This window comes from Pan troglodytes, chromosome 3 (genome assembly GCF_028858775.2).
Source record: "Pan troglodytes isolate AG18354 chromosome 3, NHGRI_mPanTro3-v2.0_pri, whole genome shotgun sequence".
Lineage (NCBI taxonomy): Eukaryota > Metazoa > Chordata > Mammalia > Primates > Hominidae > Pan > Pan troglodytes.
The window spans coordinates 90,658,936-90,675,748 of record NC_072401.2 but is presented as its reverse complement, the minus strand read 5'-3'; the positions used below and the strand labels follow the sequence as shown (position 1 = coordinate 90,675,748).

At 38.7% G+C, this 16,813-nt stretch overlaps 1 protein-coding gene across 3 annotated transcripts in view; it reads left to right on the top strand.

The window, feature by feature from the left end:
• Positions 1 to 206: 206 nt before the first annotated feature.
• GPRIN3 (GPRIN family member 3) overlaps positions 207 to 16,813 on the top strand; it is a 70,619-nt gene continuing 54,012 nt past the window's right edge. Inside the window, exon 1 of one of the 3 annotated variants that reach the window (XM_001162145.8) lies at positions 207 to 893. The gene's annotated coding sequence lies outside the window, so the exon portion shown is untranslated. The other 2 variants (XM_009448024.5, XM_054683195.2) reach the window with 2 other exon arrangements.

The window sequence follows — 16,813 nt, the reverse complement described above, 5'->3', positions numbered from 1 at the left end:
CAACAGGGAAGATTTCCAAAGCCCTCAAAGCCCTCCAAGCCCATGGGGTAGGGGGAAGGGGGTGGGGACAGGAGCACTGTCAGCAGTGCCTCTCCGAATACGCAGGATACTGTACATTTTGCAAAACATATTACTTATCGGATGATCTTGCTTTCAGATCTTCACTGCACGTGGCTTTATTGGAAACCTTCTGCTAGAGTCTAGACTCAGCCATGGAGTCTGGTGACCTGTGGGAGGGAGCAAGGGCCAGAATGCCTGCTAAATCGCTCTGGGCCCCCAGCCCTCTTCCTTAATCCCTTCTTAACTTTCCATCTGTCTCTGGTCTCCAGGGGTGCAGAACCACAACCCACCAGACCCTTCCTAGCTCCCGGCCAGGCGCTCAGCAGCCTGGGCTGCAACACTTTCCCCCAGGACCGGGAAGGCGGGGGAGGGGGTTTGGAGGGGGCGGAGCTCGGCCTCCTGCTGCCGCCGCTGCTGCTGCCGCCGCCGCCGCCTGCAAAGCTGTCGCCCCTCTCTCGGATGCTCAGGCTGGGCAGCGCTGGACAGATGGGTACACCCCGGGCCTGACGGATGAACAGTCGGGCAAGTGAACTCTCACCTCCAAACTGGCTCTGCGCCCAGCGGGGGCGGCGGCGGCGTCTGCAGCCCAGTGGTGGGGGCAGCCCCCTCGGTCTACGCCCGACTGCTGCGCGCCGCCTCTGCTCTTGGCATAGTAATTTCAGTTCCTGAACGCACGGAGCTCGCTCCGGGACCGGGCTGAGAAGGACCTCAGCTCACGGGCCCGCCGGAGCCATCGGTGTGGCGCCGAGAGACGGTGTTTGGGATATGCGACGGGAAGCCCCCGCCACAGCGCAGGCAGTGGCCCCGCCGCGCCGCGGAGCCGGGCAGAGCAGGTAGGAGACGCCCCCTGCGCACCTCCGCCCCGCGGCCAGCGCGGGGGACCGGAGCCTGGTGGTGTGCTCTGTAGGGATGCGGAAGGGATTCGGTCCCACATTTTGCACAGGGATCCTTTGCCTGTTGCTCTTGTCTCTGTCCCATCCTGCGCTCTAGGAGGGGCAGTCTTTCTCGCAGGTGATGAATTTCTCTGCAAGGTCATTGCTCTCTTTGGCTCTGGCTTTGAAGGTAAATGGGAGAAGACGCCTGCTGATCGTGGGCAGGGGAATTTATAATCAATCGGGTCTGCACACTGCGAATATCCGAATATGAGGGGTGTGTGTGTGTGTGTGTGTGTGTGTGTATTTATCTCATTTTCCTATGCTTATCCCCTTTAAGGTCAAAACATAGAAATATATATTATATATGGATGTATGTATGTGTGTATATACACACACATACATAAATGCATATGTAAATAGGTTTTCTTGAGGTAGGCAGAAAGAAGAGGAAGGGCGGGCAGGGGTTGATAAAGGGAAATCGTTGTAGAGACATGTTCACTAATAGAGGCGAACTTTGGAACCACATTAAATCAGGGTAGAGACTAGAGGTGATAAACGGTTCTTTCAAGATGGGCTTTAGAAGAGGTCTGAAGGAGCCTGTCAGCCAACACACACAGAAGATCTTCATGCTCTCCAGGCAGATGGAAACGATGTAGGCATCATTTCAGACGCAACAATGGACAGTGAAAGAGGGAAAAAAGGAGAGGTACTTAATATGCCACTGGGAAGTGAATTTTGGGTGATGGGAAGGCATCGAATCCAGACCAGGTTTCAAGGGCTTTCTGGAGGGCCATTGGGAGAAATCACCGCTTGGGGTGTAGGCAGTTCAAGGTTAAGACGATGTGAATGTCCACAAAGCAGCCGAGGAGGTGGGCAAAAGGCAAGGGCTTGGAGGGGGAGGGGAGAAACGGAGCTCTGAGCAGTCACTCAAGAAGCACCCACCTTTGAGTAAGGTGTCTTCTTCCTCTTGGTTAAAGCGGTACTTGAGTATGCTCCATCTAAATATTTTCACAACACATTTGTTTAAAGATCCATTGGACTATGTTTTTATTTTGTTTTTGCAAGGTATCTGGGTCATGGTGGGACTAGAAGAAACTGAAGTGTTTACAACACCAGCAAGATTTGGGAGAGAGGGTTGATTAAGGCTTTGCTTCATGAAATATTTACACATCTCCTGCGTGGGCTTTTGTTTGCTCTTGTTGGTGCTGCTGCATATTTTACTTTGATAATGCTTTGAGTGTACTTCGCCCGAATGTGCTTATTTTCCAGTTATAAACTATTCTTTCTTTTCCCATTGTGCTCACCGTTGGCCTGCCCTGAGTAACAATTGTGGGAATAAAGGTACATGAGTCACAGCCCAAAGCAGAAAATCTCTGCTGCTATCTGCAAAAGACAGGAGTTTGCGTTAGAGAATGTTCTTTTTTGAGTTCTTGTGTGTGTTTAGTTTTTCAAGTTTTGTGTGTCTTTAATCAAGGGAATAGGTTATTGATTCAAAAGAGAAAAAAAAACAGCAATTGCAATTGCAGGCCTAGATGTTCTATGATTGAAATTTATTTTAGAAACAGCAGAGGAACTCATGGAGAGCCATGTACAGTGTGTTGTGGTGTGGTGAGCCTTCACCTAATCACTAAGTAGACTTCTACGAAAATGATTAGGACAAAATCACAAGTGCATCAGCTTCACATGGGAAGTAGAGGACTGAGGCGTTGTATGAGTCAGATCAGTGTCAATTGGAGGGCAGGCTGGATTCCAGCAAGCTGTTTTGAAATTTGAGTGTTTTAATTGCCTCAAAAGAATTGCCCAATATGCTTAATTATTTGTTCCTGCAACATTTTCTTAATTATGCCTCAACATACTTAAAAGACTATATTTAGATCCAGCTATCCTTCACTGTTTGAATTTCCAGTTGCAAAATCTGCAGCTTGCAGGAAACACGGAAATATTGGTCTTGGAATCACAAAATTATAAAATGTTGGGCTCAGAGAAGGAGGACACATGATTCTAGCCACAGCTCTTATTTGAGCTCTTTCATTGGCAGCTGCTCCTGCCCTTTATGCACTCATTCATTCACTTTTTCATGAATATATGTTGATACATTCAACATATATTTAATCCTGGACTGGACATGGTCCTAGATTGTGGAATAGAAGAATAAATAAGACATAGTCTCAGCCTGCAAAACTTGGGAGGGACACTGCCAGCAACCGCTGGTGGAGTGCCCTGACAGGGTGCTGTGGAGGCCAGGGTAGAGGTGGAGAGAATAAGGAGAGTTTCCCATGGACCTGAAAGATGAGAGGACCTAGCCCAGTGAAGAAGAGAGGGAAGGACATTCCTGGCATGGGGACCAAAATAAGCAGAGACCAGGGAAAATACATAGCTCCAGATGGTTGAAAAACAGTGTGAGTACATAAAGATGGTAAGACGAGAATGGAGAGGGCAGCAGGATCCACCTACAAACTGAAGTCCAAAAGGCCTGCCAACTCATCTGGTCAGTAAACCATTTTATCTGGGTGACTTAGGTGAATGCATTCATTTTGAGGATCTATGGTATTCAGATTACCCAAATTTATATTCTTCAAACATCTAGAAATTATATTTACCTTAATTTACAATAGGCTGCTTAAAGGGGGAAAAGTCTTAATTATTTTGGCTCAAATATTTCATCTACAAATGTCTACCACCTACTTTGCATATTAGAAAAATAAGAGAGAGAATGAGGGAATAGAGGTTTAAATTATATAGAAATGAGTTATAAAAATTCAAGGATTCTTATTTTTATGAGAATAGGGCTCAGGGGAAAAGAATGACAAAGAGTGTATATTCTAAGTATTTATTTGTCCTAGATGACTCCAAAAGGCAAACATATGATAGTGTAAAAAACGGACTGAACAAACAAGTAACTCAGGAACACAGGTTAAACAGACCCCAAAGGCCACATACATTTTTAAAAATTATTTTTTAAATGAGAGAAATAGTTACAGTAATCCCATAGTAATCATTAAGTGCCCTTCAAGAATGGTGCTTTTCAAACTAGCACACTGTGAAGTCAGTTTAGTGAGTCTGATCAGCATTTTTATTTTTGAAAAATAAAAGACTAAAACAGAAGAGTAAGTATTGTTCATGAAATTCCTTAAATATATATATACGTATGTGTGTGTGTGTGCACGCCTGCATAATGGACTGTGATATAAAATGTATACCTCATTATACACCATTTTCCAAAAAGTCTGAAAGCTACTGCTTTAAGTGATACAAAGAAGAGATGTTCCCAGTTTGCAAGATGCCAAGAGCCGACCAAGAGATCTGACAGATCTGATAGACAAGCATTTTCCACAATATTCTGAATAGCATAATTGCCTGATTGAGGAAGGCAAGACTTACAATTTAGTGAGTACATGGCAGTAAAGTCAGAGAGCAAGATCCTTGGGGACTGAATTAATCTGGAAAGGCTTCAAGGAGGAGGGGGATCTTGAGTTAGTTTATAAAAGATGGATGGACCTGGATGTGCAGTGAGGAAGGGGTGCTGATTTCGTGTCTATAGAAGGAGGAAGCAAAGAATGAGGGAGTAATGGCAGTTATATTTAAGAATCATTTAGAAAAGAAAAAATAAATATCAAGTTGGAAGAGAACTGCAGTAGAATTTCTGCTTGGACTGAAATATTACATGAGTTACTTTTTAAAAAAATAAATTTCATTGTGTATATTTAAAGTATACAATGTGATGTTATAAGATACATACATACATATTTTATATATTTTTTATATATACACATATATACATATTTTATATTTTTTATATATAAATATATATAATGGTATACATGTATATACATAAAATGTAAAATGGTGACGGTGTCTGTAGTGGAACCAAATAACGTATACATCTTTTATATCTACTACTTTGTATCCTTTGACCTGGATGCCCCCTTTTCCTCCCCTGACCATCTTCACCCTGGTAATCACTGTTTTATTCTCTAGCTCTGTATATTTGACCTTTTTTGAGTTGTTAATTATTTTATGACTAAGATCTATTTTCCTAATACTGCTACTTTAAGAAAATCTAGCCAGAGTGGCCATAACATCATAAATCTGCCATTTCCTGCCATCTTTTTATTTATTTTGCAGTAATTTACTGGTTAGGCCTTGTTCAGTTGAATCTTACTGTTGAACTATTGACATTACGAGATACACCACATTGTGGCGTGATTATTTCATTTCTCAGAATGCAACTACAGTCGTTGGCACAGAAGGCCGAGGTGGTCATGTGAGGAACTGACAGGCTGTGAAGATGAACCAGATCGCTTGGTAGCCATGAACTCCTAAAGGAACGGCAGCATCTGCCATATTTTCTTTTCGTCAGTTGCTCTATGACTTGTCCATCTTCTTAGTTAGATATTTAAATATGTTTGTATGCATTTCTAGAAAATTTATTCTTGTGTTTTGCTGTACCCTAACAGTTATTCTGAAGAGACAAAGTTAGAGAAGAAAACCTTTACTTGTGTTCCTGAACATTTTCTTGGTGGGCTTCATTCAGCTCTTGGTGTCTTTTCTCTGGAATAGAACAATTTTGTGGTATTTTCACCCTTTTAAATGAAGCTATACCTTTAAACAGAAGACCAGGGCCAGTTAAGTCAGAGATTCATCTGCTTGAATTAGTTGATTTGGAATGCAACCAAATATGGAACTTTGCTTTTTTTAAAAAAATAAAAATGACTTGGACCTCTTTCTTATCCATATCAGAGTGTTCAAATTAGTGATAATCCAACTTTTTGCACGTAAGAGTCAAGTCTGGAATAACAAAAACATTTAGAGTCTGCATTTGGATTGAAATTCTGAAATTACTGAATTTCAGGGAGAAAATGTATATACTCTTACAATTTAAATTACGTACTCTCTTGAATGCCAGTGAGAAAAGTTTTCACAGCTTTTTAATTCGGCATATTGGAGTTGGCAACATACTAACAGCTTTCTAATTGTTCATGTCGGTAATTAAATTATTGGCTTTATTTTGAGGCTGGCAGCATAATCTGGGGCCCCAATTATTATTACCAGGCAGTTATAAATGACCCTAATCTGAATCTGAATCTGGAGGTGGGGCTTAGAAATCTGTATTTTTATAAAGGTCCCAAAAGGATTCCAGTACCCAGATTTGGAAACCATTGCCTTTATTTACAAAGAAATAAATGATTACAGATGAGTCCCAAGGAAGTTAATAACTGTTTCTAGTCACTAATAGAGCTGAAGCTAAAAATCCAGAACTCCTCTTTCTAATTCCCCAGTAATTCTTGGCTAAGGGAAAAAGGACCAGGACCTGAAGACAATGTCCAAGAGTTTTCTCCATGGTGAGGGAGGAGAATCAGTTACTATGCACCCCTTCCCCCAAAATTGAGAGTCAATTCAGTAAGTCTGTCTAAATGACAATGCCATGATCTCATCTCTGTCCCAAGGGTCTAGCGTAGCAGAAATATCGTGGGGATCAGCTGGGTGATCTAAGACAAGACAATTTCTTGGCCTTACACACCAGATTCCATTTAAAATTTTTAATTCTTGGATCCTAAATAGCGTGGATACCAAGCCACCTCTAGAAGATTGGTTTAGTCAGGATTCACAGCTTTGTGACACTTACAGAAGCAAGAGAACCCTTTAAAAAATTCTGGAGGCTAGAGAGTAAAAACTCACAATGTCAGGCATCTCCGGGGACCTCAGCATTGTTGCTAATTCAGTAATGGACAGCTGGAGGACGGAGATATATCTCCAAAGCCCCTTTGACAATCACATTTGCATCTGTTAATTTTCTGGAGGAAAAAAGAGTTACAGAGAATTTTTTTAAAACTTGAATTGCAAATAGTCCATCCAAGTGGGAGATCTGGTTTATGAAGAATAATCAGATGCTTTATGTTAATAGATTCTTGATTGTTTTTCAGAAATCAGTTGTTATTGATTTCTAAATAGCATAAAATTAAAATAAGCGTATTGTGTCTATGGGAGACTCTTCTCTTTCTTTATAATGTATAACTTTGGTTTAATGAAATGCCTGAGGGAGTGAAGTGTTTGTGTGAACTATATTTTCTGAGTAATCAGAGCATTTTTTGTTTCAATTCTTGTTGACAGTTTTTCTAAAATGTAATAGCCTGCAAATATTATCAAGATTTGAAATTTTGCATTGCCTCTGTGTCTTTATTCTGAATTATGACTGTACAGGACAGATATGCTGAATATAACATAGAAGTTTTTCTTGTAGTTCTTCCTTTTTACTCTATGATATGAATGTGCTTTCTCAGTATACATTTTTTAAAAATTGTTGTTCAAAAATGCAAAAGACATTTGACTCACTGTGAGTTCCACTTTCTTGGAGTTTGATCTTTGCCTTTGCCATTACATCGCTTTGAAATGCTCATTCCTTCACTCTAAATTAGTTTCTCAATCCACTCAAAGCATGGTTTAAAGCTCCATGATTGCAGCAAAACTTTTGTAATTCTTAAGACCTGTTTCTAATTTATTTTATACATAGCATGATTCTTAAATTTATACTTAGTCATATTGTTAATTAAGCATGCCTTTCTTTGAATTTTTCTATAAGGTATTTCTCCTTGAAAAATGCAGGTAAAAATGAAGCAGCTAAAATTGTAATTGTTAATTAAAATTAAGAATTTTAAATTCCAGTAAAAATTTTAGTCAGAGCTAAAGTTAGTAAATGCATGTTCATTTTCACCTGCATCCTTGGTTGGGTAAAAATTGCTTATGACAAAGTAGGTATGGGTGATTGTTCTTGTTTTCATGTCGAACATGTTCTGAAAACAGTCAGAGAGCAGAAGTCTATCATTGTCAGGGTAAGGGGCTGAGCTCTGATTAAGTGAGTGAAAATGCACTTACAGTCTCCTTTCATATGAGGGATTGTCTACCCAAGTGGATTCTCAGAGCAGAAGAAAGCTTTGCTGTGAGCATCTGAGAGACCTGGTACTCTTCACTTTACCTGTCTGGGCCTCAGATTTGGAGATATATGTACCAAATCAGAATTGAAAACTGGCAGTCTGTGGGCCTAGCAGGAAAACTGTGGCCTCCAGGTATTTATTTTTTAATTAAGCCAGTGTTTAAACATCAGATCTATTATAAAAAATGAAGCCCTCACCCACATTCTCTAGGCTGGAGCTGAACAGCAATATATATGCTACTTCATTACTTCGCTGTAGTCCCCACTTCTCAATGTCTCACTGACATTGAGCATTTATATAAGTCACTAGTGCCCAACAGCTTCACTTAGTTGTGTTACTACCCCAAACCTGTAGGTATTGAGTCTGTAAAGTCTGGACTACTTAGGTGTTCCCTAAGTACCATTGAGCTCCAAAATGCTATGACTATACTCATGAAATTGATGTGTCTACAAAGCAGAAAGGTAATGGCGCCAAATATAGTTAACCCCCATTAACCATAGTGAGGGTCTAAAAATTTTGCAGTATCAAAATTTGTAGAGTCTGTGAAAGTTTAATGAATAAAAATTGAGTTAACGTAGTCTGTTAAAGAATAACGGAGTTTTTCATCTGTGTACTTGCTTGCTTTTTACTGTACCACAAGTGGCAAATGAAAAATATTAGCAGTTTTAACAATAATGTAATTTATTTTTTCTTTACCTTAAAGACCAATGACTGAGATCTCACATTGGATTGCTTTATGTATTTTTAAATGCACCATATCTTTATCTTATGTATAACTTTTTATACATAGACCAAACTTGCATAGCTTCCTGAAAGTCCAGAGTGTATCTCAATCTTTCAAGTGATGCTGCATTTTATTTAGCAGGCCTGGCAGTTGAGATAAACTTTCAGGAGTAGTATCAACTCGTATCCCAGCTTGTGTTTCTGTATAGCCTGGAAATGCTCAGTTAATGATTACAGTAGGCTGTGTTTGCAACCCCTCTCTGAGGCTAGGCAGATCACTGCACAGTCTGGCCACTTGATTGTGTAGAACTGCTCCGTTACTATGGCCAAAAAATGAGGTGACTGCATCAGGGTTGATTTATTCATGTTGCAAATAAAGACAAATGCCCTTTTGAGGCAACAAGATGGAAAACTCAGGCAGATCTCTTTGGTAGGGAAAGCTGTCTTCATAGCGCTCTGAAATCTCTCATGCCTTCTCAACTTCTCCTGCCACTTTCCTTCCTCATGCACACTTCGCTGCATACCACCCCCACTTCGTGCCTCCTACTTTATTTCTAAAAACATCCCCTCATCTAATTATTAATCCTAAAGTGTCAGTGTTTCAACAGCTTCACTCCGAGAAGACAGTGCCGAGAATAGTACCAATCGAAACTAACAGAGGACACAGTGCCACATTGACTCTATGCTTTCTTTGAAGAGAGTGGCATTTCCTTATAGAATGGTGGCTGTGTTTAAGTATCAAGTGTCCTGTCACCTGAAATGAGTTGATAATATATAAAAGACCATAGGTGTTAAAAGTCTTTAGAGATAAAGACTGAAAGTCCCATTTAAAACACAAATTTGGTTCACTGAAATGTTTATGCTCTTTTACGAAGAAACTGTTCTGCTATTCCCCTGGTGGCTATTTTGATGTTTAGAACTATAATGATAGGTTTTTAAAAAATCCTGCCTCTGGGGTTTGTGGCTTTTGAGTGATGAAATCTGAGTCTCCGAGAGGGAGGGGAAAAGTTAATAACCTGAGCTGGACTGGATTGAGAGCATGTCAGCTCCTTCTACTTTGCAAATTGAATCAAAGCTTTCCTCCAACTGGAAATAGGAATTTATTTAGGAGGTGAGAGATAGAATGTGAAATGGGGTTGGCAGAAGGCCCTGGTTTAAGAAAGGTGAATTCTTTGGATCATTTAATAAATCTGTATCGAGCACTTGAGATATATATATATATATATACACATATATATATATGTATGTATGTAAAACCCTGTTTTGTGTGCTAGGGACTCAAAATTGAATAATACATAGTCTGAACTCTCAAATAATTCCCAGACAACGGGAATAAGCTTAGTAATAAATATAGTTCAACAAAATTAGAATGGGCTCTTTTCCTGGTCACGATCTCAGAGAATTCCCCTGGTAGCCTAACAACCTGGGTCCCTCCTCTGTCCTAACCAAGCAGCCCTGTACCTCTTTCTTCCTTCCTGTATGCTGAGCAATTCAGCTTCATTTCCGTTCCTCTTCACAGCTTCACCACCTGCTTGCCACACCTGGGTTCCTTTCCTCCCTGCCAGGCTAACTTGAAAACTATATGTCTTTCCCATACTCCACTTCCTTAATGTTGTAGAAAATAAAGTCACAGACACATGCATTTTTGACTTAGTTCTCCTAAAAACAACTAAGAAGCAGAGGGTAGCAGAAGTGACAAAAACGGAACAGATATAAGATGTAGAATTCTTACAAGAGTCTGCTGGTCTGTGTACTACGAGAAATTTCTTTCTCATGAGGATACCAGAACCTCAGTGTAACTTCATTTCCATTTTTTTCCTATTCAAGAAAATATCCACACATGCCAGTGAAATGAGTGAGAGTGACATTATTATAGAAATAACTTGATTTTTGAGGTTAATATAATTCATTAGAGAAAACAGCTCTAAATTATACTTTAATAAATAATTTGCTGTCATTGGTACTTTATCATTGCTCATAAATTGTTTGTGATACACAAGTGTATTTTAAGACTGCTTAAGGGCCACTGTTTTAGATAATTGCTTAGACTCTCAGGAAGCTCTTCCACCCTTGGGGAATGATCTTGAGTCAGATCATTATTGGGGAATGTACCCATTCCAATGGGACTGTAAATACCCAGCTATTTATGTAGCTGCTCTGTGAAATATCCCATGCCTTCTGGCTATCTTTTTATTCTGAGGAGGTGCTCAACACTCTCCATTGGTCTCCCTCTCCGGGGCTTCAACCTTGGAAGTTGAAGTGGTAATTCATGCCTCTGAAATGCCTAGTAAGTGATTCCATCTCTGTGTATTTGCCCCGACTGGGGGGAGAACCTCCTTTGCCTTGGAGCGCAGAGACTGGTGGTGTAGGGGAAATAAAAGAAAAGAGATGGAGCCTCCATTATAGAATTAATGATGATGAGTGGAAAAGAATGAAAGACCAACTAAACACATGCGGGAAGAGGGTTTAAAATTCGTTAAAGAATGAACAAGAAACAAAACAAAACAAAAAAACACTTGAGGCACTTTGCCATCTTGATTCTAGAGCATAAGAGAACCCTAATACATGTCTCCATATATATCCATCTACTTTCCAAAGGAAATGAGTGAGGGCTAGATTACAGATATCTATAAATCCTTAAAAATTTTATTCTTCAGGCTTATCTGCCAGTGACATCTTGCTAAAACCACTTCTCCTTTAAAGAAATCTCTGAGGTTTGTACTACTAAATAATAGCACATTAATAATTCCCCATTCTAGAGATGAGGAAATAGATAGCATAACTTGCCCAAAGTCCCACAGATGGTAATGGAGCTGTGTGAATTCAGTTGTTCAATGTCAAAGGCCATGAGCTTCACCACTATGCTACACTGCAGGACTCTGTTGGTGATGCAAATCACAGTGGGTCAAAATGTAAGGACTCAGTACGATTTTATGGACTTCTGTCTTCTATCTTGGATTTCATCTTGTGTTGCTTAAAAAGCAAATGTGAAAGCTTCTAAATCAGCGATAAGACATTTAAAAAAAACAGGGTGAGTTCAATGACAGGTATTTTAGGTTAAAATTTTATAGATCATTGCATAGGTGATAACATTGGCAAACATAAATTTTATCAAAATACCAGGTAACACATATGTTCAGCAAATAACATTTCTTTGTTTCTCAAAAGAAAAACCAAATGTGTTTCTTATGTCACATGTGTGTGCACACCCACACACATACATACGCGCGCACACACACACACACACAAGAAAAAACAAACATGTGTCTTTGTTTAACTGCCTATGGACTTTGGACCTAGAAACTATTTATAGAACTAGTGTTTCCGTGATTGATGTTTTAATCATAGACATTCATTTACTTATGAAAGTTAAGCAATTCCTTATTACAGCTTACAGCTAAGTGTTCTCATTGCAAATGGAATACTAAGAAAAAAAAAGGTAATCCACGCACAGGAGGTCTATTTCAGACGAATTCCTTCTTAAAACTGTAGTTCTAATGAATTAATGGTACTTGGTAGGAGGATGAATATACCTGTCTGTCCATTTGGAAGGTGAAAATCCAATAACTGAAAAAAGCCGTGATTTCTGCCTTATTTTTTTAGTTCCTTAATTAGCAATTGATTTTTTTTTCTAGTAAAAGAAAATGGACAGAAATCACCTAGAGGCATTAGTCTTATTACTGGACCCTTTTTATCACTCTGGAATGTCTTTACCACCTCATGTCATTTCAGAATTCAAACTCTTTGTTCCTGGAGGTAACACAATAGAGAGCACTGCTTTTCAGAGTGCAGATTTCCAGCAGTGACCTGTGAGAGGATCTTAGGTAGCATACAGATTGCTTTGGATTTTCATACTTATGAATTTATTTAAATGTAGAAATATGTTCAGAACACATTTCAAAGTATATTTTTAAAAATATATGCTATGAAAAATAATATAACCAGTACATCAAACCTGTAATTTCACAGATGTTATTTTTTAGGACAAGGCTAATGTTTTCAACCAGTGCACCAGTTAAAGTCAATTTAATGAAAAATATTGAGTTAAAAAAATGGTTTAGATAGGAAGCACATGAGGCTAAAATCATGAAACAGGTACACAAATGTCACAGTCCCTGAAAGTGGAACATGAAGTCATGTCATTGCCCATGGCACCTCAGGTCCTCTCTAGAAATGAGAGGGCTGGTCCAGAAATCCCTAAGATCAATTCTAGCTCTGATGCCCCACCACTTGTTTTTTTAAATATTGCTTGTTTTCTTCTTCATTCATGGGCTTATTTTCTGAATTTTAGGCCCCTTCTGCCTTTGTTGGAACCCAAATGGGCCCTTCTTATCTCCCCCTCTTCATCATCACCAAGCATGTATGCCTTCATTCATTTACGCATGTAGTCATTTAGCCCTACACCCTATGGAGAGCTTATGGACTAGGTAATGTGGGCGTGCAAGAAAGCTACAGAGTTCTAGACCTGTGACTTCTGTGTAAAATGAATATATTTGTCTGTGTTTCACATTGAAGTTAAAGCCCTTGAATGAAAGGCCTGGACTTCTGCCATCATCTTGTCTTTGTAGTTCTTGGACAAATAAGAGATCTTCAATGGAAGACCCCTTCATTGATAAAATGCATTATCAAGGCTCACGTTACAAATTTAAAATGTGTGTTGCTGTAAATATAAGTGCATAGTGTGTGAGAATGGAAAAAAGGGGGGTCTACATTTCCTAGCTAGAAATGTCTAATTCTTGGGTCGTTTTGAATACAAAGGGAAAAAAATAGTACTTTCGTGTGTTGGAGTAGTCGTTAATACATCTTTGGTCTGTTAGAAATCTTTATAAGTCTGAGTCATATGAGGAATTTTAACACTTGTCAGTTTTTTGAGCTTTTTGTAAACATCAGCTACATTGAGAGGTGCATCAAGTTTCAATAGTGCTTATTGCTTTTTCATATAATTAAACTCCAAACACGTGGTTAAAGTATATGATTATTTTTCCTTGGGAATTTGTCCTTGAGAAACTTTTTTAAGATGTTTTAAAGCACTTGAGTGTGGTGAGTATAAATTGTCACAAACGTTGATGTGATGTCAATGGAGCTGTTTTATGCTTGCCAGTAATTCATAAGATTTTGCTATAGTGGTGAAAAGGATATAGCAGTGGTTTCCTGCTGGAGTTTCTATATAATAGTGAGAAAAGCATCAGAGGATGTAGTTGGTTGTGGTTGTTTGCTCATACCCTGCTGCCCTTTTCTTTTTTGTAAAAAACAGGAAGCTGAAATGTGTTCTTTACTTAGTTCAATTGATGTTGAATAAGGACTTATCTGTGTGCCAGTATGGGAGGATGTAAAAATGAGAAGATGCATCCCTGCCTTTAAAGACCATAAAATCTTCAGAAATTATGTAAAACATTAGGAATTTAAGTAAAAAGGTCGAAGTGCTTCATGGCAGTATTTATTTATTCTCAATGCACATACATTATGATAAAAATTGATTAACTGAAATTGGTTTCAATTTTCTTTCTTAGAGGAGGTGGGTCTCATTTTGTCACCCAGGCTGGTCTTAAACTCCTGGGCTCGGCTGATCCTCCCACCTTTGCCTCCCAAAGTGCTGACATTACAAATGTGAGCCACCATGCCCAGCCTGTTTTCAAAATTTTAATGTTTAGATTTCATCATGAGTGACATAACTTTCCAAGTGTCACATTAAAACAAATTTCGAAGAAGCAGCTAATTCACTCAAGTAGTCTTTAACTCATTATTATGCGGAAGTTCAAATTAATTGTTAGTTTTTCTGTATTCTCTGGTTATAGAGCAGACTCCCAATTCCTCAGCTTACCAGTTTTGAGAGGAATTGTGTAAAAGAGCATATTCCAAGTCCCTATCCCCAAAACAAGGGAGAATAAAATAACATACTTAGGCTCAGTACGTTAGTACTATTTCTTTTGACAATATCATAAATTTTAAAAAAGAAAGGCATGCACTAAAGAATATTTGTAACCAAGTACGTATTCTAAATAGAAAAGATTTAATGGAATCCCTATCACTTAGAAAAGCAGAACCACTATGGTAATATGGAATAATTGATTTATTTTCAGTTTTAGACTTTGCACAATTGTGGGAGCTTTGCAGTCGCTTTCACATCACATCTGGTATGGAGCTAAAGTCATCATAGGTTAGCAGAGCTGGCAACTGGGAAGAAAAGCTAGATTTGAAGTAGAGCTGAGCAAGGGAAAACCTGCAGGAGAAAATGAAACCCATAAAAATAAACTGGAACTTGTATTTGACTCATACTTCTCCAGCCTCAACGACCCTGACTTGAACAGCCCGAAAGGGACTGGCACTCTTCACTGCAAAGCCATTCGTGCACCTGGCCCAGAAACCAAAAGAGGAGATCTGTGGGGAGCCAAATGTCCGGCAGCCTGGCTGCTGCCTGCCATGGGCAAGGTGATCTGGGAGGTCAGTGAGCTGCACTTGTTGACTACACTGACCTTCAGAGCAGAATGCTGCTGTTTCACTTTTACCTTCCAAAGGTCACACAAATTTCCCTTGTAGCCAACTGGAATGAAGAATGATTTAGGAAAGGGAATTCTGGGAATGAGTTTCCATCAGATCTAAGACAGTGGTACAAAACCATCATAGAGGATGCTAGCCCATAAAAGGAGAAATGTTTGCAGTCATTTCTGCAGGAAGTCCCTTGCTTGTAAGTTCTCCAAGAAACCTTCCAGCTGAAAGATAACTAATCCATGCTGCTCATGAACTATGTTTAAGAAGTTTTCTTATATAGACTGCTATAGACTTATACAAATTTTCTTCTATACACAACTAGAACTTGTTGGTTTAATTCCATTCAAAAACTGAAGTTTCAGAAGAAGTAGATATTAATGTAAAGAAATTCCAAGATTCATGTCATTTACCACTGAACTCATCTCTCCAAGGTATGCATCATCCTGCAATATAAAAGTTAATGAGATTAACTCCCATGTGGCTGGTTGATGTAGTAACAAACTTATTTTCTGCCACAATAGATTCTAATCTCTATTTTTAGATTTCTGTAGGTGCTACAGAAGGTTTATATAATATAATGTTACAGAAAAATGAAAGTTCAGTTAAGAAGTTGCCTCCCCCATGTTTCTTTTATTTATTGTTTTGTTTTGAGTCTCTTGCTTGTAAGGATGTGTATTTGGTGCTGTATGAAGTGGTGAGTTTACCAATGGTGGAAGACAGATGCTATAGCCATTTATTGATGGCTATAGCATTTAAATGGAGGTTGGCCTCTGTATCTTCTGAGAACCTTTCCATTTTCAAGATTCTTTGAGTCTTTATCAGTGACCCTCAACCTCTTTTTTGCCCCAATTCACTTGACAAATAGTATGTACAGATCAGGTCCCCTCTGTAATTCCAATTTCTTCTCTCTGACCCAAAAAACACATTGAAATATATGTGATCTAATTTGTGAAGTTAATTAATTAATAATTCTTAATTTCTTACTTAAGTACCAGTAATAACAATCTTGTCTTTTGTATAAGCACAAGAAATTTATTACACAAATATTTCACAATCCCAAATATATTTTCCAATTTAGCCCTTGGTAAAGCAAGAAAACAGAAATCTGTTTTTTCAGACATATACATGAAAATGGAAAAATTCATGAAAAGGGAAGAAAGTATATACTTTTATTAAAATTCTTTTGGTGTTCCACAATTGACAAAATTAGCCAATACTAGATTAGCCTTTGGATGTATTAATTATGTCACTGTATGTATTAATCTAATAATCTAATCTGATCACATAGAAGCATTTATTTAAGTAGCATGTGTTATTTGCAAATCCCTGCACTTGGGATGGGGTGGCAGAGCTTCATGTACACAAAGATGACTAAGAGTTTTTCCTTACCGACAAAGAAACCTTTAGTCTAGTGGGAGAGCTAATACAAAGAACCAAATGAAGGGAGAGGAGGAAAAACTGAATGTGGGCTGAGTATCAAAGTAGAAATATTTTGGTTATAAAAAGATGAAATGTTAAAATTCCATCCCACACTATATACTAAGAACAGTAGAGAAAAAGAAAAAAAAAAAAGTCCTGATGGTACCAAGTGTTGGTAAGGATATGAAGCAACTGGAACGCTACTATGTTACTAGTGAGAATACAAAATATAGTAGAGACACCATGGAAAATATTTTGGCAGTTTCTTATAAAGTTAAACGTTCACTTACCATATGACCACTCCTATTTAGCTAA